At 38.9% G+C, this 26,175-nt stretch overlaps 1 protein-coding gene across 2 annotated transcripts in view; it reads right to left on the bottom strand.

The window, feature by feature from the left end:
- Nucleotides 1–26,175, bottom strand: part of RAB3C (RAB3C, member RAS oncogene family) — a 308,656-nt gene that overhangs the window by 156,380 nt on the left and 126,101 nt on the right. The window lies entirely within an intron of this gene.

Genomic DNA, 26,175 nt, shown 5'->3' with positions numbered 1-26,175 from the left:
ACTATAGAAAGAGTCACTGGTGGTACAGGTTAGTGTGCTCACTGCTAACTGAAAGGTTGGTGGTTTGTATCCCCTCAGAGGTGCCTCGGAAAAAAGGCTTGGTGACACACTTCTGAAAAATCAGCCACTGAAAGCCCTATGGAGCACAGTTCTACTCTGGCATACATGGCATCTCCTTGAGCCGGAATCAGTTCTTGGCAAATGGCTTAACTATAAAAAAGAGAGTCCCTGGGTGGAGAAAACAGTTAACACACTTGGCTTGCTTGCTAATGAAAGGCTGGAGGATTGAGTCCACCTAGAAGTGCCTTGGAAGAAAGGCCTGGAGATCAACTTCTGAGAAATCAGCCAGTGAAAGTACTGTGGAACACAAAGTTGACCTGAGTCAAAGTCTACTCAAGGGCAAGAGTTCTTTTGTTCTAAAGTGAATGTTAATGTATTGAATGATACAGAACTGGATCCTTTACTATGAGAATAAAATTAGCATCTTGTGGATATCACAACTGAGATAGGATCACACTGAATATAATGTTCTTCACCCACAGGTGTCCTCCTGTTTGGATGTTTCACTCCACCACAGATCAACAACGAGAACTCAAGATTGCTTACAATTCTGTGTGGTATATCCTATTTGCCTCCTAAAAACTCAGAGAGGGGTGATGAAAGAAAGCTGGGGAAATCGGTGAATGATTCTGGAAGAAAATAGGACGTGAAACGGAACTAGGAAACTAGCTAAGGTTGTGACTTTTCACAAAGCTAGCAAGAATTACATTCTACTCTTGCAGCAGGGAGAAGGTGTTTATTAGGTAGTATGAAGAAATGAGGCTTCAAAGGTAGGATGAGAACAGATTATGGTACCTAAAATAGCAGAAATAAAGCAAAACAGGTGGGGAGGATCTTTTAGAACATAATACTAATGGCAGGAAACAAAAAGGAAAGAAAGTATAGATCTCAAAATATAAAATTTTGGCAATTTCTTGAATATAGAAAAAAATGCTATGAATAAAATTGAAATGACATCAAACCAAACGACCAACTGGGAAGTATTTTTGCATTGTACAGAGAGATCAAAAGTTAATATCTTTAATATGTTAAGTGATGTTAGAAATCATTAAGTGAATGTTAAATATTCTAATTAAAAAGTATTTATAAATGGGCACATAAATGGTAAGTTAACTTGTAAAAGAATTCAATCCCAACAGTAATAACAGAAATGCAAATGGGGTGGAATCATCTCTCGTTTTGCAGCAGAGTTGCATACCTGTATAACAGAATTTACCTGGCAAGTATTTGAATATTTTATTGTACTTTGCTTACTATTTTATAAATATTAAAAATGAAACTGTAGATACTAGAGATAAACACAGACCTTAGAAACTGTATATAACTGGGATAAATATTTTTTAAAAAAGAAGCCAATCTTGAGCTTAATAGTGAATACTCTTGGATACCCACTACATTTAACTCAGTTAACAGTGTATCCTACTGTGAAACAAAGAAGAGAGATAAAGAACATGGATAAAATGCCAGAACCAAATTCCCAAAGACTACATTTAAAAAAGTATAATCAGAGATTTTGTAATGTGTTTTAGGTCTCTGGGGAGCAGATCCCCTTGAAAAAATCAGCCTATTTTTAAACTTTTCGACATTTGATTGACTTACGTTCCTATTTTCCAGAACGCTCTGTCTGTCTCTCCCTATCTGTCTGTCTGTCTATCATCTATCTACCTGTATCCCCACCCCACCACCGCCCCCCGCCATTTTGAAGAAACTTTAAATGACTTTTCTCTTGGCAAAATGTCTTCTTGGAATTGATTAACATTCTTACAGGTTGGGGACCCAATACCTGCTACCTTCTCTATACAATAAGCATCTTTTCCCCAACTTCTCAGTAGGGGAAAACAGCCAATATAGCCAGGACACTGCTAAAAGGTGACTTGGACCCTTCCTGTCAAGCATGTCTTCAACACAGACATTAAAAATGATACTTTACCTCTTTCTTCTTGACCTCTTCCAGGAACAGCATCCCTTTTTCTTAAGATGTTAATTTCATTTTGACAGTAAAGAAACTAGCTCTACCGTTATGAAATATATTAATTTCACATTGTAGGTGTATTAAATCTCTGAGAGAGCTGAAATCAAGGCCCAATTATATTATGATTGAAATGTTACAGGAAACTGCTAGCAACTACAGGGTTGTATAACCACTGCATATCAAAATTTAAAAAAAGGGGAGGGGAAAAAAAACAGCTTTCAAGAAAAAATAAAACAGAAAATGTTATATGCAGTGTTGTTGTTGTTGTTAGTTGCCTTTGAGTTGATTCCAATTCATGGCAAGCACATGTGTGCAGAGTAGAACTGCTTCATAGGATTTCGAAGTCTGTGATCTTTTGGTAATAGATCACCAGGCCTGTCTCCCAAGGACCTTCTGGGTAGGTTTGAACTGTAAACCTTTTGGCTAGTAATTGAGTGGTTAACTGTTCATGCCACCCAGTAGCATTCAAGTCACAGCAAGGGGCAGGATCTTCAACACTATATGGATTTAATCCCAGAAACACAATCTAATTGGAGGTACTTGTTACCTAAAAGCTTTTAAGAAGAATAAGAAACCACACCAGATGAGTAAAATGTAGCAAAAAACACAGAGGGAATTTCTTTTCCCTCCGTATGTAAAGAAAATATAAAGAATAAAACTAAACTAATAAACATACTCCAAGTTGGCTGTGCATTGATTCTGGATAATTAAGACAATTTCAGGATTATAAACTCATTAGCATTTTCTTCCATGATATCCGGAAGAAAAAGAGCTCAGAAAAACACTTCATTATATTTTACATTCACTAATGACGACCGAAGGTTATATTTAAAAAAAAAAAAAAAAAAGACCATTTTATAATGCCAAGTACCACTAATGTAATTAAATGTGAGCAATCTCCGAAAGTAAGGGACTAAAATGGTACCTTTTCTCAGCTTGTTCAGGAAACCAGCTCTAAACCTGGCTTTGAGTTCCTCCTAGCCCCTACTGACTCTAGTAACTGCAATACCTGCTGATTTCCTATAAATGTAGTCTTCTAGTGATTGAAGAACACAACCGGAAATCTCTTACCAAGAAAATGAAGGAGAAACACCTGAAAAAAATAAAAACTTTCTTCCAGGAGTGATTTCATTTTCCCCTTTTCTAAGAATACTAAAATCATTTTACTTGGGTCAAATATTTTGACTTTCCAGTAGTATTTTTAAGAACAAAAATTGACTTTAATGATAGGTTTGATTAACAAATACTTCATTAACTGTCAAGAGAAGAATAGCTTTTGTCAGTTTGAATTTTGGCATTTTGTCTTTGTTTTTATATATTTTTAAAGATTTTCCCCAATGAAACATTTTATTTTTTCAATTGTGTATGTGCTGCCTTCTCAAATCCTCCGGAGGCCAAACAGAGATAATAATATGTAGTTTTAGGAGTGAGGAAATAGCTTTTATTTGCAAGGTATGAGTTGTATTATAATTTGCTCTTTGTTGTGGCGGGTACTTCTCGCTGTATTGAATTGAATTAAATGGAACCAACCATTAGTAAAGAAACAGAACTCAATATCAACACAATCAAAATACATTTATTGAATGTCTAGACAGAGAAAAATAGATAGTAGGATGGACAATCCTTATACATGATGAACTAAGTAATTTTATAGATGGAGAGAACACACTGGTGTTAATCAATCAACAAAGGCAATTTAATTAAACTTACAGAAATAAGTTGAAGGCTATGCAATAGTCTACAGGGAAAGTCAGTATAAATGGGGACTAGGAACACTGCAACACAAGACATAAAATACACATTAGCTAGTGAGCTTCCAGAGGAACACAAAGAGGTGAAATGGGATAACAGCTCAGTCATTTGGCATTCAAGCAAGTGAAGATCTCTTAACCTGTGCCTTGCTACATTTTACCTGAAGGGATTATTTTATTTTATTTATTTTTACTGAACTATTCTTTTTACAGATGAAGGTTTATAGAACAAACTAGTTTCTCATCAAACAGTTAGTACACACATTGTTGTATGACATTGGATAACAATCCCATGACATGTCAACACTCTCCCTTCTCAATCCTGGGTTCCCTATTACCAGCTTTTCTGTTCCCTCCTACTTTCCAGTCCCCACCCCAGGGCTGGTACACCTCATTAGTCTTGTTTTGTTCCATGGGCCTGTCTAAACTTTGGCTGAAAGGTGAACCTCAGGAGTGGCCTCATTACTGAGCTGAAAGGGTGTCCAGGGCCCATACTCTCAGGGTTTCTCCAGTCTCTGTCAGGTCAGCAAATCTGCTCTTTCTTTTTGAGTTAGAATTTTGTTCTACATTTTTCTCCAACTCTGTCCGGGACCTTGTATTGTGATTTCTGTCAGAGCAGTCAGTGGTGGTAGTCGGGCACCACCTGGTTGTACTGGACTCAGTTTGGTGGAAGCTGTGGTAGATGTGGTCCATTAGTCCTTTGGACTAATTTTTCCCTTGTGTCTTTAGTTTTCTTTATTCTTCCTTGCTCCCGAAGCGGCGAGACCAGTAGAGTGTCCAAGATGGCCACTCACAGGTTTTTAAGACCCCAGACACTACTCACCAAAGTAGAATGTAGAACATTTTCTTTATAAACTCTGTTGCACCAATTGAGCTAGGTGTTCACTGAAACCATGGTCCCCACAGCCCTCAGCCGAGCAATTCGGTCTCTCAGGGAGTTTGAGTGTGTCTATGGAGCTACAATGGCCCTGCCTCACACAGGCTGTGCCGGCTTCCCCAGTATTGTGTGCTGTCTTACCCTTCACCAAAGTTACCATTTATCTACTGTTTATTAAGCGTTTTTTGAAGGGATTATTTTAAATCACCAAAGGAAGATTAAACTATGTTCAATATAGCTTAATTTTAAAAGTGATTGATCAATTCCTTTATGGAGTCAATAAACATTTAGCGAATATCTACTACAAGTTCACTATCATCATAATCATCACCAGTTGTCATCCAGCCAGTTCTGATTCACGGCAACCCCATGTGTGTTGGAGTAAACCGTGCTCCACGGGGCTTTCCTGTCTTCCTAAATTTTTTAAATTTTGCTTTTGTTGTTGAGAATATACACAGCAAAAGATACACCAAATCAACAATTTATATATGTACAATTTAATGACATCAATTATATTCTATGAATTGTGCAACCATCCTCATCCTCCTTTTCTAAATTATTCCTCCCTCACTGAAATAAACTCACTGCCCCTTAAGGGTCCTATCTAATCTTTCAAGCTACTGTTGTTAATTTGATCCCTTACAAAAAGGCACTGGGTTTTTTAAAAATAGTTCTTAAAAGAGCAAAATCCTCCAAGCAGACCTTTTTTACCAGTTAAGCTAAACTACTGTTTGGTTTTAAGATGACTTCAGGGGATATTTTCAGCTTAAATTTTTTAAAGATTATCTCAAGGCAATAGTTTCAGGGGTTCATCCAACCTCCATGGCTCCAGAAAGTTTGGAGTCCATAAGAATTTGAAATTCTGTTCTGCATTTTCCCCTTTTTGATCAGGATTTTTCTATGAATCTTCGATCAAAATGTTCAGTAATGGTAGCAAGGCACCATTCAGTTCTTCTGGTCTCATGGCAAAGGAGGTAGTTGTTCATGGAGGCAATTAGCCACTCATTACATATCTTCCTCCTATTTCTGACCGTCCTTCTCTCTCTGTTGTCCAGTGAACAGAGACCAATTGCTGCGCCCTGGCTGGCCACTTGCAAGCTTTTAAGAGTCCAGGTACTAGGCAATGAACTAGGAGATAGAACAGAAGCACTAACTATGTTTTTATTAGCCCGATTAACTGGGATGTCCCATGAAACCATGACCTTAAACCTCTAAACCAAGGAACCAAATTCCATGAGGTGTGTGTTTGTACATTATCAGCCCCAGCAGCTACTCCTTTTTTTTTTTTTGGCTTTGTTGTAAATACATCCATCACACTTTTGCCAATTCAACTTTTTACAGGTGTACAACTTTAAATATATCACTTCATTGCCTTCTGGCCTCCAATGTTTCTGAGGAAAAATTGGCATTTAATCTTATTGGAGATCCTTTGTATGTGGCTGTTTGCTTCTCTCTCACTGATTTCAGGATTCTCTCTTTAATTTTTGGGAGCCTAATTATGATGTCGACAGCACTGGGCACTGGGTTAACTATGATGTGACTTGGAGTAGATCTCTTTGGGTTTATCCCGCTTGGGGTTCTTTGAACTTCCTAGATTTGTAGATTCATGTCCTTCATTAGATTGGGGAAATTTTCTGTTATTATTTCTTCAAATATTCTTTATGTCTCTCCCTCTCTCTTACCTCCTTCCAGAATTCCTACGATGTATTTATTAGGTCTTTTGTTGCTGTCCCACAATTCCATTAAACTGAGCTCAGCCTTCATGAGCCTCTGTTCTTATTGCTCTTCAGTGCCTGTAATTTTACTCGCTTATTTTTTTTTTATCCTCTAGTTCAATTGAAGTTGTCAAGGATTTCATTTTACTTGGATCCACAATCAACACCCATGGAAGCAGCAGTCAAGAAATCAAAAGACGCATTGCATTAGGCAAATCTGCTGTAAAGGACCTCTTTAAAGTGTTGAAAAGTAAAGCTGTCATCTTGAAGACTACAGTGCACCTGACCCAAGCCATGGTATTTTCAATTGCATCACATGCATGTGAAAGCTAGAAAATGAATAAGGAAGACTGAAGAAAAATTGACGCCTTCAAATTGTGGTGTTGTCGAAGAATATTGAATATACCATGGACTGCCAAAAGAACAATCTGTCTTGGAAGAAGTACAACTAGAATGTTCCTTAGAAGTGTCTTACATACTTTGGACATGTTGTCAGGAGGGATCAGTCCCTGGAGAATGACATCATGCTTGCTAAAGTACAGGGTCAGCGGAAAAGAGAAAGACCCTCAATGAGGTGGATTGGCACAGTGGCTGTAACAATGGGCTCAAGCATAACAACGATTGTAAGGATGGCGCAGGACCCAGCAATGTTTCATTCTGTTGTGCATAGGGTCGCTATGAGTCTGAACCGACTCAACAGCACCTAACAACAATAACAACAACATCCTCTGGTTCACTGATTCTTTTTTCCACCTGATTAAATCTGTTGGTAAATACTTCTATTGTGTTTCTCACTTCAGTTAATGTCCCTTTCAGTTGCAATATCTTTTTTTTTTAGATCCTCGTTTTGTTCTGGCATTATTTTCCTTATTTCTTTTAGCTTTTGTCTATGTTTTCCCTTAATGTTGCTGCATTATATTCTTCCTTTTTTTTTTTTTTTTCATTATTTGGTCATCGCTATATGTGCTTTCACTCCCTTTGTCTTGTTCATTTGGATGGGTCATTGTTTCTCTGAACTTTGTATGTCTCGTGATCTTTTGTTGGGGCACTGGGATTTTTGAGGGTGTTAACTTTCTTGGTTTTCCCTGTATTTGATGTTTTTGCCACACTACTTTCTGTAAGAAACTCTAAGGTGGGCAGAGCCTTTGGCCTTTGCTTACCAGTTCCTCTCTCTCTGTCATAGCTCCTTCTCCCTCCTTGGTTTAATTGGGATTCAAAAGTTTCAGATCTCATTTTTCAACTTTCAGTCTCTCCCAAACAGACCAGAGAACATGCTGCGGTCACTTTGTCCACAAGAGGGAACTGCCACTCAGGTGAGATACTGTGTACTAATCAATCTGTCCCCCAGGTAGTGCAGTCCCTTCTCTGGATGTTACTCCCTTCCCTTCTGTGTTTCTGCAATCACATTTTTAGTCAGAAAACCCACACCCAGCAAGCCCTCTTCGGGGATAGGTGTTGCCCTCCAGTTTTGTCTCTGGTTTCCTTACCTGCTCTGTGGGGGCTGCTTATATCTGAGCTGGCAGTCAGGGCAAACACAGGCAGATTTGCTTCGTTTCAGGAGGAGGAGAGGCTGGCACTTCCCAGAAGGACTGACAAAAGCTATGTCTTATTGGTTGCAGAGCCCCAGTGAACCCTGTGGTGGTTGGGGGAGCAGTCTCTGCTTAGATGACCCACCTCCTGACTCCACTGAAGGGAATCTTCTGTAGGAGTTCGTATCAGTCCAGCAGCCAACAGTTACCAATTGGGGTGGGGTAGTCACACTCTGAATGGATCTCTAGGGAAGTCTACCTTGTTGCTATCAGAGCCCAGTACTATGCTGAAATATGCTGGCTGTGGGTGTAGCCTCCATTCAAGATGCCTACTTCCTAGCACACACAGCTTCAGTCAGCAGTCCTCAGTAACATCTTTAAGGGTGAGCAAACAGACACAGTTGATTCCCTGAGATATCTGTCCTGTTGGTTTCAGAGGCCTGAGCTATGGAGTGCATAGGAAGGCAAGTAAAGTTCTGATATGGGTGTAGACTCCACTGTGGGGGCCTTCTATAGCAGTTAGCAACAGCCTGACAGCCAACAATTACCAGGTGGAGAAGGAAGTGTCACATTCTGGTCAGATCCTCGTGGAAGTCTGCCTTGTTGCTATCAGAGTCTCCCTGGTGGATTGTTGGTTGTAAGTGCAGCCTCCACTCAAGACTCCTGCTTCCCAACACGCAGCAGCCTCAGTCAGCAGTCCTCAGTAACTGGAAGTGGCGGCAGACTAACCCTAATTGACTCCCAGGTAGTTTTGTCCTGTTGGTTTCAGAGGCCAGAGCTATGGAGTGCACAGGGAGCATCTAGAGAGCTGACTGTGAGAGCTGACTCCATTGCAGGGCCCTTCTGTAGGAATTCACGGCAAGATTGCAGGTGACAGCGTCTGGGTGAGGAGAGGCCGTCATACAGCAAACAGACCTATATGGAGCGTCTGCCTTGTTGATTTTAGGGCAGAAACTTGGCGTCCTGTCTCTTTGTACAGACAGGAGCAGTGGTGGTTAGGGAAGCAGGCTTCCCCCCCCCCCAACCCCCACCCCGAGGTACTATCCCAGTTCATAGCAGCCACGACCTGTGTGGCTTGGGGAGGGGCAGGGACGGTGGGAGAAGTGATTCTCCTACTGCATGCAACCTGTTGTTGATATGTTGATTTGTTGCTTTCCTCTGCTCCCCTATTCAGAGTCTCTCAAAGCCCAGCAGTTTCCTTGTTGTATTTGTGGGGAGGGTTGGAAAGATGGTTTGTTTACGCCACCATCTTTCCCAGCTCTGCTCCTCTATAGGGTCTTCAATGGCTGATTTTTTTTTGAAATTAGATCGTCAGGCCTCTCTTCCAAGGGACTTCTGGGTGGACTTGAACGGCCAACCTTTCAGTTAGCAGCCAAGTACATTAACCGTTTGTACCACCCAGGGACTGTGTATGTATATATTAAATTTATTTTGTCTGTTCTAGGCCTGTTTTGTATATTTAAATATTCTAGAAGAATTTTATTAACCAGAATGCTATATTTCCTACATGTGTGCAAAAGGTTACGTATAGTGTTGAAAATACAGTTTTTTAAAGAACCAGACAGCATAACAATTAAAAATCTCAAGGAAGAGAATTCACTAAGTGGTAAGGTCCTTTAATTCATACTGACTGACTCCAGTTTGCAATCTTCATAATCATGACAAAAACAGTATAAATTTCACAGTTACTAACACACCCCTTTATTATGTTACAGAAGACAAAATACAGAAAATTAAAGGTAGTCCTACGGGGAAGTCTAACATAGTCTTACTGTGTGAATTCATGAAGGATGTTATGCTAAAATGTATTTTTATATCCTATTTATGTAAAATTAATTCTGTTAAAAGAAGAAGGTGGCTTGATATGTTGTTATTTTAAAAACTAGATCTTTGGTAATCCATCTCTCTTATCTGTTTATGCATAAGACTGCTAGAAGGACTGAATAACATTGTTTGAAGTGACAAAAATCATATATTACTTCATGCTGGAATTTCATCCTGAAATGATTGAGATACTGTTACAGAAAATTTTTAAGCCATCATGTATACTGAGACACAACATCCAAAAATGCACACACACACACAAAAAACCCAAAATGCTCATTATTACACATCACTTCTTTTGCATGATATTACTTTTCCCCAAGCTGTACTTCTTTATTTCCATAAATAGACATAAAGCAGCATTGAATTCATTCTTATAAAAATAGTAAGCAAAACAGAAAGCTTAAATATTTTATGCTTTCTTTTTGCCTATTTATTTTTGACCTAGAATAAGAATGTTTTTGCCTTAGAGCAGTTAATCCTCCAATAAAATAAAATTTACAAACCTCTTTTCACTATTAATCTTGTGCAAACAGTCAGTTAGAATTCATTTACACACACTTAGCTATACTAGCATTTGTAAAACAAGCCCACATTTTAGAAGACAGTACTAAAAAACCTACCTTTAAATAGTTCTTCAATCAAATTAAATGTTCTTCCTACCTATTGTCCTTTATCCATCCTCTTGACGCCAGCAGATTTTATTGATTAGACTTTCTTGTCATGATGTTTAGCTTTGAAATACCAAAACCTCCATTTTACAATGGCATCCACTTTTAAGTAAAACCTAATAAAATAAGCCCAAGGCAGAATGATAAAACTTGACCTATTATTTCATGGCAGTGTTACCATGGCAATTCATCTTCTCCTGAAGAGAGAAAAAGCCATATATAGATCTGTTATAGGGGGCCTTTGACTCCATCGTCAATGATACCCTGGCATATCTATTAATTATATTCTTACGCTCATGAAAGTTGGAGATGCTTTTTAGTAAATACTATTTAAATACTCAGATGAATTCTCTTTAAGACCTTGGCAAAATTTGCAATCAAAGCTGTGTAAAGGAGTCTTTACTCATTTTATTTGAGAGCTTGTTTTCCAAGAATGCTTAGCACAGAGGCAGGGGAAGATGCCATTTTTTGCTTCCTTCTTAATTAATCTTTTTGACATGCTTCTTCCAGGGTGATTTTGATTATACTCAACTTCTTAAAAAACCTGGGGCATAAATATTTAAATGCAGGCAGCTTAGAGCTTTTAGTCAAGGTTAGTAGGTGTTTTTCTTTATAGAAATGCTTTTTCTTTATAGAAATGCCTGCATCAGATTAAATACACTGTTTTGAAGGATAACAGGCTATGGAGTGGGTCTTTTACTGTTGCGTGAGAATTAGCAACTAAGACTCAAATCAGGACTCTCCTTGTAAAGGAATGGGGAGCTTCCACTCCCACAAGCCATGTGCCAGGATGGTTGGACGGATGCCTGCTTAAGCAGTGGAACTGCTGCTCTGTGCTTTATGCTGAAGTATATGATACCTGGAGAGAGACAGCAGGATTGAGGAGGGGGATGCAGTACAGCGGTTGATATCTCATTGCTTAGCACGGCTAGGTTATGTGAGTTTCCAGTGGATCAGTGAACACGCCAGCAAGTAGCTGCACTTGAGGCATCTTATCATGGACTCACATCCAGGAGGGTTGTCTATTGAATGAGGCACAATAGGCTATGGAGTATTCTAGCAGGGGCAGGATATAACTTCTCTGCTTTTGTATGTCTGACTGTATATTTAACCATCATTCATAATTAATGTTTATCTAGTTACACAATGCTAGTTATAGTCCCTCTGCTATTTATAGCATTACTCCATTGTTTTCAGCACACACCAACATCTTTCATACAACATCTTTTCTCTGAAACTGCCTTTGAGAACTTTTCATCTTTGGTGTTCTCCAGTCTCACCATGATGAGTCTACATATATATTTCTTTTACATATGCTGCTGGGGGTCATCTTACTTCCTAATTTTTAGGGTTCTTATCTTTTGACAATTCTGGGGGAAAAAAGTTCAGCCATTCTCTCCCTCTCCCTTTTTTTTTTCTTTTTTTTAGCCCATTTTTATTATTCTTTTATTTTGGAATTCCAACTAGATGCCAGGTAGATACGGTCATTGTACATCCTGGCTAGCCCAGGAATGCCTCAGTTTATGATCAATTCATGCTTACATACCAACTTGATTAATTAATTTGTCTCTTTTCATACTCAAAAGTTCTCTAGAACTTCTGCACTTTAATTCAAATTTGAAACCAGGTCTGGATTTTCAAAATACACCCATAGCTTCTGAGATCATTTATAGATTCCTGTCATACCACCACTCTCAGTTCTAAAAAGTTGAAAAAAAAAGGTTTGAAAAAGTTCTAAAGGTCAGGTGAGTAACGGCAGTGCAAACCTTGCTAGTTTTAAAATGAAACCAGAGCTGGGTGCAAATATATGGTTGTGGTCTGAGTTTAATATTAGAATAGCAGAGTTCTTGTGCCTTACTCAGTCCCTATCCAGTTAGATCATTAGGTTGCCTGCTCAATTCACTTCTTTCTCTGGTCAGCTTTCTTCTTTTATCCATGGTGAAAAGAGATTGTGTTATTTCTGCAGGTCAAGATCACAGACTGCTATCTCAATCACAAAAGGGTTCTGTTTGATTAACATAGTGTTTAAAATTTCTGCAGCCAATGTTTTAAAATCTGGGAATTTTTATATAAAGAATCAGATTTCTAATTTCTTTTGAAAAAATTAAAGGAGATGGCAAAAATGATGCCTGCATTACCGTGTGGCCACAGAAGGCTGGAACTGAGTAGCAACTGCCCCTTTTATATTCTCATCTGGCTCTCTTCTCTCCTTTATGTGGTTGCCTGGCCCTGGAGGTATTGCAGTTTGAGACTACCCCACCACCCTCACTATCATAAGTAGTAGTATACTACCATGATGGTAGGACTAGAACCTTTATTCCCTTTTCAAAACCATCCTATGTCTTCTAATTGGCCAGAAATAAAGTTCAAATTCCTTAGGTTCTTTTCATCTGGCCCAATATTCCTTTCCAACTTTCTCTTTTTATTCATTGTATGTATTCATTCCTCTTTTTATACCCTTCATGTCAGAATTTGACCACATTTCCCAATTCCTCCCCATGTTTCCTGATATCTGTGTCCTTTTCACGTAAGTATATTCATCAAAGCACCCATTCGTTTAGCCTTGTGTTTTCAAGCTCAAGAGAACCCAAGAATGTCTTCAAAAAGAAGTAAAAATACTCTATTAACTGAATATTCTTTTTCTGGAGCTTCCTAACCAAGAATGAAACTAGTTTTTAACTTAGTCCAAGTAATTCAGTGCCTAGGTCAAATTTAGCTTTGGGCTTCAAAATTTACGTAAGGCAAAAATCAGATTGTTTTACCTAGTCAGTATTCTCTCTCAGCTTCCCATTAAAAACCAACTGCACGTTGAAAATTCATATGACTAGTATTGCGCTGCGTACTGTGAAGAATACAAAATAAGTGTCCATGAGAGGCAATCTCTAAATCAAGGAATTTACATTCTCTGTAAACAGGCAAATAAAGCAATCCAAGAACGTGGCTGTGTATGAAGTGTTTATAATACAATGTGTGCAATATGTGGTAGAGGAATCAGAGAAAGAACAGACTAAAGCTGGAAAAAGCTGCAGAAAAGGTAGGGTTGTGCAGATCCCCAGTGATGGGCAGGCTTTGAAGAGCTGAGAAGATGTGGTTAACAGAGGAGTGACACAGCCACAGTCAGGATGATGGGAAAAGCCATGGGCTTGGGTCAGGAAATGAAAACACTGTTTATTCTTTGTGCATTGCTCACCACTTTTCCTCTGCAATGATTAAAACAATATTTATCTTTAAGTACTGCAGGAGGCTTTTGTTTGGCATCTAAAAATTCTTCAGGTGCTGCAACTGGTAGTATGATTTCCATTTCTCTTTCTTTAAACTATAACAAATAGCGGGGGGGACAACAGGACAAATTCTTGCTCCTTCTACATCAGGATCCATATATGGAATGGAAGAGAGAAAATATAATCTATGACCCAGGACCAGCTGTATGACCTTGGGCAAGTAACTTAAGCATTCTGGGTTTTCATTTCCTAGCTAAAATAGAGATAATATTATCAGTCTCCTTAACTTGAGGTTTTTGTGAGGGTTAAATAAAATCACAAATACAAACATTTCTTCCACACACTAGGTGCTCAACGAATGACACTTCCATTTTTTCAGAAGCAGAAATGTTTGGACAAAAGAACATGGAATTTGAAGTTAGAACACATGGGTTCCTACCCTGTTCTGAGACTCATAGGCTGTGTGGCTTTGGAAATATCACCTAACCTCTCTGAACCTCAGTTTCCTGATTTCCAAAATGAAATCTATGCCTAATACTTAGTTGAATTGCAAGCTGCAAATAAGAAAAGTTCTATGTAAAGCATAAAATGCTATAAATAGCATCATTATTACTGACTGTGTTAATGAGAGGAAAGAATCGAAGCCAGTCCATCAAATCCCACTAGAACATGTCTGTTAAGATGCAATAGGATTGCTCAGTAGGACACTGTATGTAGTTCCTTACTCATCTCATCCCTGCAGGAAGAGGCAAAATAAAGGTATCTGTCCTTCAAAATCACTCCAAATCCATATGCCCTCATTCACTCGCTCCACCCTTCACTATATAAAAAAGGAAGAGAATTCAAAGGTGAAATACGCAATTAAAATTCTATCATGATGATCACTTAATTATGCTTACTGGGTCCTTCAAGGTCCTCTGCACGCTCTTATTTTTATGATTGTTTTGACCCTCATTGAGAGAAAATGCCTAGTGAATTACAACGGTGTTTCAAGATCAAAGCAATGATCCTCAATCTCAAACTACTGCTCACATTGGTTGACAAACATCATTTAACAATAAGTACAAAAAAAATTATATCTGGCAAACGTATGCTCTAAAATATACAGGGAGACAAAGGAAACGAAAATGTAGAAATCAGATGCTAGAGAAACAGAAGTTGCTGCAGCATCTCACTGTGCACTCCTTGTAGGGAAAAAGCCAGACTGCAGCAGGCAGCTGGCTGTGCAAGAGACGAGGGCAACAAGAGGCTGAAGGGGTTGTCTGATTCTGGAAACAGCACTGGAAAGCCAAGAAGAACACATGTCAAGGATTGAGTGTCTACTTTGGAAAGGCTTCTTGACTTGACCCAAATGTTGTTGTTGTTAGCTGCTACTGAGTCAGCCTCCAGCTCTTGGTGACCCCACGTACAACAGGAGGAAATGCTGTCCGGTCTACACCATCCTCATGATGGACTGCAGATTGGACCTTTGTGATTCACAGAGTTTACAATGGCTGATTTTCAGGAGCAGAGCGCCAGAATTTCCTTCTAGTCTGTTTTAGTCTGGAAGCTCTACTGAAACCTATTCAGCATTATAGCAACTGGAAAGCCTCCACTGACAGACAGGTGGTGGCTGCATCTGAGGTGCATTGGCCGGGAATCAAACCTGGGTCTCTTGTACAGAAAGTGAGAATTCTACCACTGAACCACCAATGCCTCACTGACCTAAATAATATTCCTATTAATAAATTACATACATTTCTCTTTTATAAGAGGACTGGAAGCACTTAATGATGAAGATGAAAGACAACAACCTTCAGTATGGATTATACCTTAACATAAAAAAAAAAAATAACATAAAGAAAACAAAAATCCTCACAACTGGACCAGTAAGCAGTATTATGATAAATTAAGAAAATATTGAAGTTGTCAAGGATTTCATTTTACTTGGACCCACAATCAACGTCCATAGAAGCTGCGGTCAAGAAATCAAATGACATATTTTATCAGGCAAATCTGCAGAAGACCTCTTTAAAAGGGTTAAAAAGCAAAGATGTTACTTTGAGGATTAAGGTGCACCTGACCCAAGCCATGGTATTTTCAATTGCCTCATATGTATGTGAAAGCTGGAAAATGAACAAGGAAGACAGAAGAACTGATGTCTTTGAACTATGGTGTTGGTGAAGAACACTGAATGTACCATGGACTGCCAGAAGAACGAACAAATCTGTCTTGGAAGAAGTACACCAGAATGGTCCTTAGAAGCAAGGATGGAGAGACTTCATCTCAAGTACTGCGGACGTGTTATCAGGAGGAACCAGTCCCTGGAGAAGGATATCATGCTTGGTAAAGTAGAGGGTCAGTGCAAAAGAAGAAAAGATGGATTGACACACAGGCTGCAATGGGCTCAAACATAGAAATGATTGTGAGGATGGCTCAGAACCAGACGGTGTTTTGTTCTATTGTACACAGAGTTGCTATGAGTTGGAACTGACTCAACAGCACCTAACAACAACAATAAAAAACAACAGTACTTACTTATTTAAAAATAGCCTTTAACAACAACAAAAAACCTGTTGCCGTTGAGTCAGTTCTGACTCTGTGATCCTCTAGGACAGAGTAGAAGAATAACCTCATAGAGTTTCCAATGCTGTGATTTTTACAAAAGCAGATTTCCACATCTTTCTCTCAGGGAGTGACTGGTGGGTTTAAACTGCTGATCTTTCAGTTAGCAGCCAGGTGGTTAACCACTCCTAAAAACAGCCTTTAGACTTAAATAATACTAAGAAGGCAGTGAGATGATATTACGTTCCAACTGGAATATCTAAACATCAAAGGACAGTTTGGGTTGCTGAGTAGTTATCTCACAATTTGTTAATAGTGGAAAATATTAAGCCCATTTGCTTGGCATTCAGGAAACAGAGACCCTTAGATTTAGGCCTTGCGTGGCATGGAACACTTTCACATGTGACCTTTGTGACCTCATATTTCTGTATAAGATTATGTAATGTCAAATTTTACAAGGCACAAAGCCATCCAGGGCCTCCTAAGATGAATGTAATTGCAGGTGAGGCTTTAGGATCACGTGGTTAAATAGATGACAAGCACTGGCTTTTTGTCTACATTTTTTGTTTATGTCGAAAGCACCTAGAGATGGCTTCAGTTGTTCAGCTCTGATCAGACACCAATACAGAGCTGAGTCTGGTGCTCAGCTCCACGGATGGAGGAACTGAAATCAGAGACAGGGGGCAGAGGCCAGCTACAAAGAGGACTAAACATTTGAGAGATGTGCCAATGGAAAGAGATTCAAGGGGGCTTCCTTCAGCCCTCAGTTTCCTACAAGCTAGGAAGATATACATGTCTTTCTGATAGCATGGGAGGCTTTTTATTTTTTTCTATTCAAGACAGAACTGGACGTCACTGGGAGGGAAACAGGACCTGGATATTGGTAGCAAGAATTGGGGAATCTAGAAAGTCAGGCACCCCGGTTCTAGGACTATGAGTTGTGTGTTCTCCCTGTGTGGAGGAGAGCCCCCTGCCCTCTGGATAGGTAGAAGGGCCAGAGCCAGAAGGGGAGAGTGAGCGTCTCAGTGGCCAGCACCCATTTACACTGTTATTGTGTGATGCTGCCTTTGAATGGGACAAAGTCCATCAGTGAAGCCAAAGTAAAAAATCTAAAATGAAGCCAAACTCGTGTTAAAACTTGCAATCTACATCTAGAATAGCATCTACTGAATTTATTTAATCTGAATTCTACTTAGGGTTTAAATTCTCTATAAGTAAGAAACAGTAAGTTTCCAGTTGTCATTACAAGTGAACCAACAGCATAATTCCCAGACCAACAGAGGATAAGAGTGTAAAAGCCACACGTGACAAAGAACCTGTACTGATTTGTATGAAAGAGAGCGCAGGCAGGCCACTGCAGTATATGCCGTATTACATACAATATACCCATAAATTAGCATTTTAAATTTAAAAAGAAAGGTTAGTCAGGACTAAGAAAATCATTATTAATGGGGGAAAAAACAAAACAAAAACCCATTTAAAAAGCACAATTTAGTTGTTTTTTTCATAGTAAAAAGTTACAAAAATCGCTGTATTGCCATTAGACCAAATACACCTAAATCATTTGTCTACTAATATGACAAAATATAAAAACATTTTTTTCACATTTATGTTTCACTGGCAACATGAATGCTGACATCAGAAGCCTAAAAGGGTATTAGCATTCCAACTAAAATCCAAATTCCTACTTTCAACGCAAACATTTCTTTTAGGACTTGTGTGCCAGACAAATGTATTTTGCTTACCATGTAAACAGACTATTGCAATGAATAGCTGGATAGCAGAGTCAGAGAGCAGATGCACTGGCATCGACTGACCCTTCTCCTACAGGAAAGATAGAAACTTCTCCAGCTGGGCACCACCAAGGCTGGGCTTTGCTAGGCCTGATGATCACGCTGTGCTAATAAGGTCAGGGTCTGATCCCTGCGTGCTCTTCTCTCCCTCCAAGTGCCAACTATCTGCTCAAGCTGGCTAGTTATTTCACAGACGTGAGAGGCAGAAGGTTGGGCAAGACTGTAAGGCCAGATTTGCACAGATTAACCATTCTTCACAGGGAGAGGAAGGGGTAATTCTTTGCACCCAAAGACTACTGTAAGCTACTGGAGAACATGACCAGGTGAGGCAAGGTTTCCTCCTCTTGGAGTCAAATTCTGATGTAGCTCAGGGCTGACTTGGAGAAACAAATACAATGGAGAGTCCCCCTTATCCCTCATTATCAGGGAAGTTTTAAGAGACCTATTCCTTCTATTTGGGTTATTTATAAATTACATTTGGCAACTTGACGTAGCACCCCACCCTCAGAAGTTCTCCTTCAGTAGGTGTGGCTGCAGAGTGTGGGGATTTGCATTTTCTCCAAGCACCTTTGGTGATTTGAATGCTCTTGGTTTGACCAATACCAGACAACTGGTAAGAGGATTTGCGGTTAGACGACTTGTAGTCACACTCTGGCTCCATCACTTACTAGTTGTGTGACATTGCATAAATCAATTAACCTCTCAGTTTCCTCATTTTAAAAAGAGGATCATGATAGATTATTTCCTAAGGTTGCTGAAGATTAAATGAGCTAATGCAGGTAACCTGTTTGACAAAGGACCTCAAACACAGGAAGGGAGAACACATGTTTTAGCCGTTAAAACCCCAGCTCTTCTTTAATTTTCTGAAGTTTCTCTTTCATATGCAGTTTTATACATTAATATGCTTTATGTTTATTGTATGGGGTTTTTAAAGCCTCTACATAGATACACATACATATATATGTATATGTTGTTGTTGTTGTTGTTAGGTGCTGTTGAGTCGGTTCCAAATCATAGCGACCCTATGCACAACAGAATGAAACACTGCCCACTCCTAAGCCATCCTTACAATGGTTGTTATGCGTGAGCTCATTGTTGCAGCCACTGTGTCAATCCACCTCGTTGAGGGTCTTTCTCTTTTCTGCTGATGCTGTACTCTGCCAAGCATGATGTCCTTCTTTAGGGACTGAACCCTCCCGACAACATGTCCAAACTATGTAAGACGCAGTCTCGCCATCCTTGCTTCTAAGGAGCATTCTGATTGTACTTCTTCTAAGACAGATTCGTTTGTTCTTTTGGCATTCCATGGTATAGTCAATATTCTTCACCAACACCATAATTCAAAGGTGTCAATTCTTCTTTGGTCTTCCGTATTCATTGTTCAGCTTTCACACGCATGTGAGGCGATTGAAAATACCATGGCTTGGGGCAGGCGCACCTTAGTCTTCAAGGTGACATCTTTGCTCTTCAACACTTTAAAGAGGTCCTTTGCAGCAGATTTACCCAATGCAATGTGTCTTTTGACTTCTTGACTGCTGCTTCCATGGGTGTTGATTGTGGATCCAAGTAAAATGAAATCCTTGACAACTTCAGTCTTTTCTCTGTTTATCATGATGGTGCTCATTGGTCCAGTTGTGAGGATTTTTGTTTCCTTTGTGTTGAGGTGCAGTCCATACTGAAGACTGTGGTCTTTAATCTTCATTAGTAAGTGCTTCAAATTCTCTTCACTCTCACTAAGCAAGCTTGTGTCATCTGCATAACGAAGGTTGTTAATGAGTCTTCCTCCAATCCTGACACCCCGTTCTTCTTCATATAGTCCAGCTTCTCGTGTTATTTGCTCAGCATACAGATTGAATAGGTATGGTGAAAGAATACAACCCTGACGCACACCTTTCCTGACTTTAAACCAATCAGTATCCCCTTGTTCTGTACGAACAACCGCCTCTTGATCTATGTAAAGGTTCCTCATGAGCACAATTAAGTGTTCTGGAATTCCCGTTCTATATATGGGTGTATATATATATATATATATTTCAAATCAGTTGCCTTCAAGGCAATTCTGACTCACGGTGAGCCCATGGGTTGTAGAATAGAACTGTGCTCCATCGGGTTTTCATGGCTGTGACCATTTGGAAGCAGATCACCAGGACTTTCTTCCACAGAGATTTTGGGTGGGTTCAAATCACCAATGTTTCACATAGTAGCTAAGCATTTAGCCATTTGCACTGCCCAGGACTCCACTAGAAGGTTGGTGTCATTGATAATTACAGAAGGAGTGGAGAAGTTACTGAAAGTCTATGGAAAGACAAGGAACTCAGATTTTAGACATGTTTTACTCTAGGTCTAGGTAGAACCTTGTAAGCAGAGCTGTTCTAAAACCAACAATCTATAAAGAGGTATTTTCCCATTTTATTACAAATATACTTTTTCTTCCAAAAACTTTTTGACTTACAGTTTTCTGCTTTTCCTATCCTACAAGGTTCAGTGAGGGAGATGTGCCATTTATCTCTAAAGGGAGATGCAAATTTGGGACAGACATCTAAAGTAGCAGGTGAAAATATGCTTCTCCAGAGTGTGTCCAATCTCTCTGACTTCTGAGGCAGCTGTCTCACCATTTGAAAGCTGGAACTGAGTGAGATCTTTTCACTTGGTGGGACAGTAGAGCTTACCATTCGAGGCAGCCACCATAAGCTACTCCTTAACCAAAAAATATGTCTATATTTGGAATATCCTTTATACTTATTGATGCTCTATGGCACTAATAAGGGCACTACTCTTAGCAATGAATATGAATTAGGGCTTCCTAGATCACCCAATGGTTGTTGGCACTAGATCATTTTCATTTGTATTTTTACAGGTTGTCCCAGTTATCCCAGAAACAATCAGAGAAATAGTATGGGTCATAAAATCATAATTTTATATGGAAAATATTGAAGATGCAACGTCTAAGTATCTGCTATGATTAAGTAAACTGCAAGGTTACTATAAGCAATGTGAAAGTAACAGGAGATGGACTGGCTAACATGGGATCAAATGCAACCCTAATCTCCTGGTCATGAGGAGGTAGATACTTTGGCATAAGAAATTAATATACAAAATGTAATTTGCTTCATTTCCAGAAACATGGTAAATTGGGTTAAGAACCAGAAGCTCCTTAGAGAAAGACAGAAAGGAGAGAGAGAGAGAACAAAAGTGCTTGAGAACAAGTCATTTTAATCAGGGAGTTCTTCCAATTGTAAATATGGGAATAATCTAGTTCTATTCCATACCTCCAGTTCCAAGTGATTTATACTCACCTCCAAAAGGAGTCTTTTCTTTAGACCTCTCTCAGTTCTAAAGACTCCTAAGATTAAGCCTTTTTAAAGGAACTGATTTCGTCTGACAGAAACTGGAGGAACCCGTGAGACTATGGCCCCTGGACAGCCTGCTAACTCAGAACCTTACTAATGCTAACCAAAAAACAAATTTATTTTATCCCATATTCTAAATTCAAGTAACTTCTTACCTCCTATCTAAAGAATCTAAATATCACAACACAAAACTCATCATTAAAATATTCTAAGAGTTCACAAGAGAAAGCCAATTCTTAGTAGATTTCCGGCTATTTCACCTAACAGTGACGTTGGAAAAAGCAGGAGACTCTTGTTCACATTTGAACCAGACACGTCTCTCTCCAATTGCTATAAGGAAATTCATTTGTGAGAAGCTATTTTCCCTAAAGGTCAAGATTGCTTTGCTTATAAAATAAGAACTTAAAAAGTATTCTATAAGGTATATAGTTATTCTATTTGTCAGTTGTTTACTGTAAAAGTTCTATGAAAGTAGAGATTCCTTGAAGAAATATCTTTCCACCTTACCTTGGTGTGACATACAACATGATGCCATAATAACTACATGGTTAGGAAAACATTAACAAATATCCAGGGGGAAAATGAAGTATTGCAGTGATCATTTAAAATAATGAATTATTATCTGCTTTGCTTTGATGAAACTGGTTCTCAGTACAACATTGCACTGTGACTCACTTTGAATCTACCATCCATGGAAACTCCCACAGTTAGTTACTTCCTGGAAGTTCTCTCTCATTTGGCAACTTGGGTTTCTTATGTTAATTAATCTTGAACAAGGCATTGTCCTACAAATCAGGTTTTCTCTTGTTTAGCAATGGGATCACCACTCCTAATTAAACCTGGAGCTATCTAACAAGAGAGTAGAATGGAAGTCACAGCAATAAAATAGAAGAATAGTTAGCTCTTCTTTAGAGCTATGAAAATAATAGTGAACAAAATAATTCAGATAAAGGAAGTCATTTTACCTGCTCATCACATTCCTTTTTATGACTGCAGGTGTGAAATGGAATAGAATCTCAGCCTCTCATACATTCAGCACAGTTCATTAGTACAGCATTGTTTTTGTGTATTTTTCCTACCAGATTCTCAGTGCTTTCAAGAATTCTGTGCTTGAGATTATATCAGCTGTTTAGATTACGTTTCACCTCACTAAACAAGCAGAGTTCTTTCCTTTTCTGGAAATAGAGATACCCTTGCAGTTTATTTTATTGGAGCTCTTTAATTTGGAGATCCCAATGCTTCCTCTTATCAGAGTACACCAGCAGGCAAACTTGAGAATTATGGACAACAAATTACATGCAAGCCCCAAGCCGAATGCAATCGACAAAGGAGGTTTCATGGCTCTGCAGTTTTCATTACATTAAAGCCAGGCATGTTTCTCCTTAAACAGCAAAATGTGTTTTTATAAAAAAAAAATTGGCTTCAGGATTTGTCATTAGAAAACAAATAAGCAAGGATTAAAATGGCTGTGATGAAAGTGGCTTGAAACAGATAATACAGTGGACATATTAAACATACTCCAGTGTGGAAGAGACTTGGAGTCAGTTCTTTCTGAGTAAAAGGCTAGGTTCTTCCACACTCAGGGCTGTGGCTTCAGGGAGGTCACTTCATCTTTTTGGTTTCCTTAATTGTAAAACGAGGTGACTGAATTAATAAATTTTAAAGACCTCTCGCAGTTCTAAAGACTCCTAAGATTAAGCCTTTTTAAGGGAACTGATTTCATCTGACAGAAACTGGAGGAGCCCGAGACTATGGCCCCTGGACAGCCTGCTAACTCAGAACTGAAGCCACTCCCAAAGTCCACCTTTCAGCCAAACATCAGCCAGGCCTATAAAACGAACAGTACCACACATGAGAAACATGCTTCCTAGTTCAATCATGTATGTGAGGCCAAATGGGCAACACCTGTCCAAAAGCAAAGTAGAGAAGGCAGGAAGGGACAGGAAACCCAGACAAACAGACAGAAGAGCCCAGGGTAGAAAAGGAATGGAGGAGAGTGCTGACACATTTGCAGGAATTACAAACAATGGCACAAAACAGTTTTGTATACATTTTTGAATGAAAAACTGATTTGCACTGTAAACTTTCACATAAAACACAACGAAAAGTTTTTTAAAACTATTTCATGAAAACATGTGCCATAAATATATTTTCTATTTTGCTATTCTCATGTACCCAAGATACATACATATGTGTGTGTGTGTATATATATATATATGTATGTACACAAATGAACAGATTTCTAGGGAGAATTTACATTAACACACACTGTACCAGTAAACCAGTTACTGTTTAGTCAATTCTGACTCATGGTGACCCCATGTGTGTTAAAGTAAAACTGTGCTCCACAGAGTTTTCAATTCCTGATTTTTCAGAAGTAAATAGCCAGACTTTTCTTCTAAGGCACCTCTGAACAGGCTCAAAACTCCAACCTTCTGGTTAGCAGCCAAACATGTTAACTATTTGCAGGGACTCCACACACAGTATAAAACCCTTAAAAAGCTGTTTAGTACTTTAATTTAAGGGTTTTACTAGCTTCAGTGCTCGAAATTTATTATGCATCAAATCTTGCTAAAAGTGGAAATTCTGAGCCCCATCACTAAAGACTGATTCAGTAAGACAGAGGAGAGAGGATGGGGCATGGGAATCGGCACTTAATAGCCTCTGAGAGACAGAGACAGAGATAGACTACTTGGGAAGTGTCCTGTGGACTTTGAAATTGAGCTAGTGACTTAAAAGAAGCAAAGCAATTTCTCAAAAACCCTGGCTTAATCCTTGGAAAAACTGCCTCAACAGGATATTAAGGTATACTAATAATTCCAAATAACTTCTTTTGCCCTCAGAAATATGATTATGAAAAAATACATATAATGTTATTTATCTGCAGAGTTCAACTTTGGCTGCCACATAAAATTTCTGAATCAGCTCTTTGTTCTTTTATTAAAAGTTCTTTAAATTTCTCCTCTTCATGGAAGTCACCTTTAATTACCATATATCCTAGGTATTCCTTAACCCAATATATAGGTTGCCCTGGATTTTTCTGTATAAAATCTCTGGTCATAACTGATGCTCACTATCCAGGCCAATGCCAGGTCTATCCCCAGCAGGGTGTGCCATTCTATAGCATGATCCTAGTTTTGTTTAATGAAGTATATAGACCTAAATATCAAAAAGATTAATTGAAAATATACGAATATTAATAATTATCTCTAGAGGGTTTGTTTCTCCCAGTATCTGTCAGTTTGTCATACTGTGGGGGCTTGCCTGTTGCTATGATGCTGGAAGCTATGCCACTGGTATTCAGTTACCAGCAAGGTCACCCATGAAGGACAGGTTCCAGATGAGATTCCAGACTAAGACCAACTAGGAAGAAGGACCCAGCAGTCTACTTCTGAAAAGCATTAGCCAGTGAGAAACTTAAGAATAGCAGCAGAACATTGTCTGATACAGTGCTGGAAGATGAGCCCCCCAGGTTGGAAGGCGCTCAAAAGATGATCGGGGAAGAGCTGCCTCCTCAAAGTAGAGTCAGCCTTAATGAAGTGGAAGGAGTCAAGCTTTTGGGACCTTCATTTACTGACGTGGCACGACTCAAAATGAGAAGAAACAGCTGCAAACATCCATTAATAACAGGAACCTGGAATGCACAAAGTATGAATCTAGGAAAATCAGAAATTGTAAAAAATGAAATGGAACGCATAAACATTGATATCCTAGGCATTAGTGAGCTTAAATGGACTGGTATTGGCCATTTTTAATTGGATAACCATATAGTCTAGTATACTGGGAATGACAACTTGAAGAGGAATGGTGTTGCATTCATCATCAAAAAGAACATTTTAAGATCAATCCTGAAGTACAGCACTATCAGTGATAGGATAATATCCATATGCCTACAAGGAAGACCTGTTAATATGACTATTACTCAGGTTTACCTACCAAGCACTAAGACCAAAGATGAAAGAAATCAAAGATTTTTATCAGCTTCTGCAGTCTGAAATTGATTGAACATGCAATCAGGGTGCATTGATAATTACTGCTGATTGGAATGAGAAAGTTGGAAACAAAGAAGAAGCATCAGTAGTTGGAAAATATGGCCTTGGTGATAGAAATGATGCTGGAGATCGAATGATAGAATTTTGCAAGATCAAGGACTTCTTCATTGCAAATACCTTTTTTCACCAACATAAATGATGACTATACACATGGACCTTGCCAGATGGAAAACACAGGAATCAAATTGACTACATCTGTGGAAAGAGGCGAGGGAAAAGCTCAATATAATCAGTCAAAACAGGGCCAGTGGCTGACTGTGGAACAGACCACCAATTGCTCATATCCAAGTTCAAGTTGAAACTGAAGAAAATCAGAGCAAGACCACAAGAGCCAAAGTATGACCTTAAGTATATCCCACTTGGATTTAGTGACCATCTAAAGAAAAGACTTGAGGCACTGAACACTAATGACCAAAGACCAGACGAGTTGTGGAATGACATCAAGGACATCATACATGAAGAAAGCAAAAGGTCATTGAAAATACAGGAAAGAAAGAAAAGACCAATATGGATATCAGAGGAGACTTTGAAACTTGCTCTCAAATGTCCAGCAGCTAAAGCAAAAGGAAGAAATGATGAAGTAAAACAACTAAACAGAAGATTTCGAAGGGCGGATCAAGAAGACAAAGTATTACAATGACATGTGCAAAGAGCTGGGGACAGAAAACCAAACGGGAAGAACATGCTCGGCATTTCTCAAGCTGAAAGAACTGAAGAAAAAATTCAAGCCTCGAGTTGCAATAGTGAAGGATTCTATGGGGAAAACATTAAATGATACAGAAAGCATCAAAAGAAGATAGAAGGAATACACACAAT

Source organism: Elephas maximus, chromosome 2 (genome assembly GCF_024166365.1).
Source record: "Elephas maximus indicus isolate mEleMax1 chromosome 2, mEleMax1 primary haplotype, whole genome shotgun sequence".
Lineage (NCBI taxonomy): Eukaryota > Metazoa > Chordata > Mammalia > Proboscidea > Elephantidae > Elephas > Elephas maximus.
The sequence above is the reverse complement of the archived record's forward strand: the minus strand, read 5'-3'. Positions and strand labels throughout refer to the sequence as shown.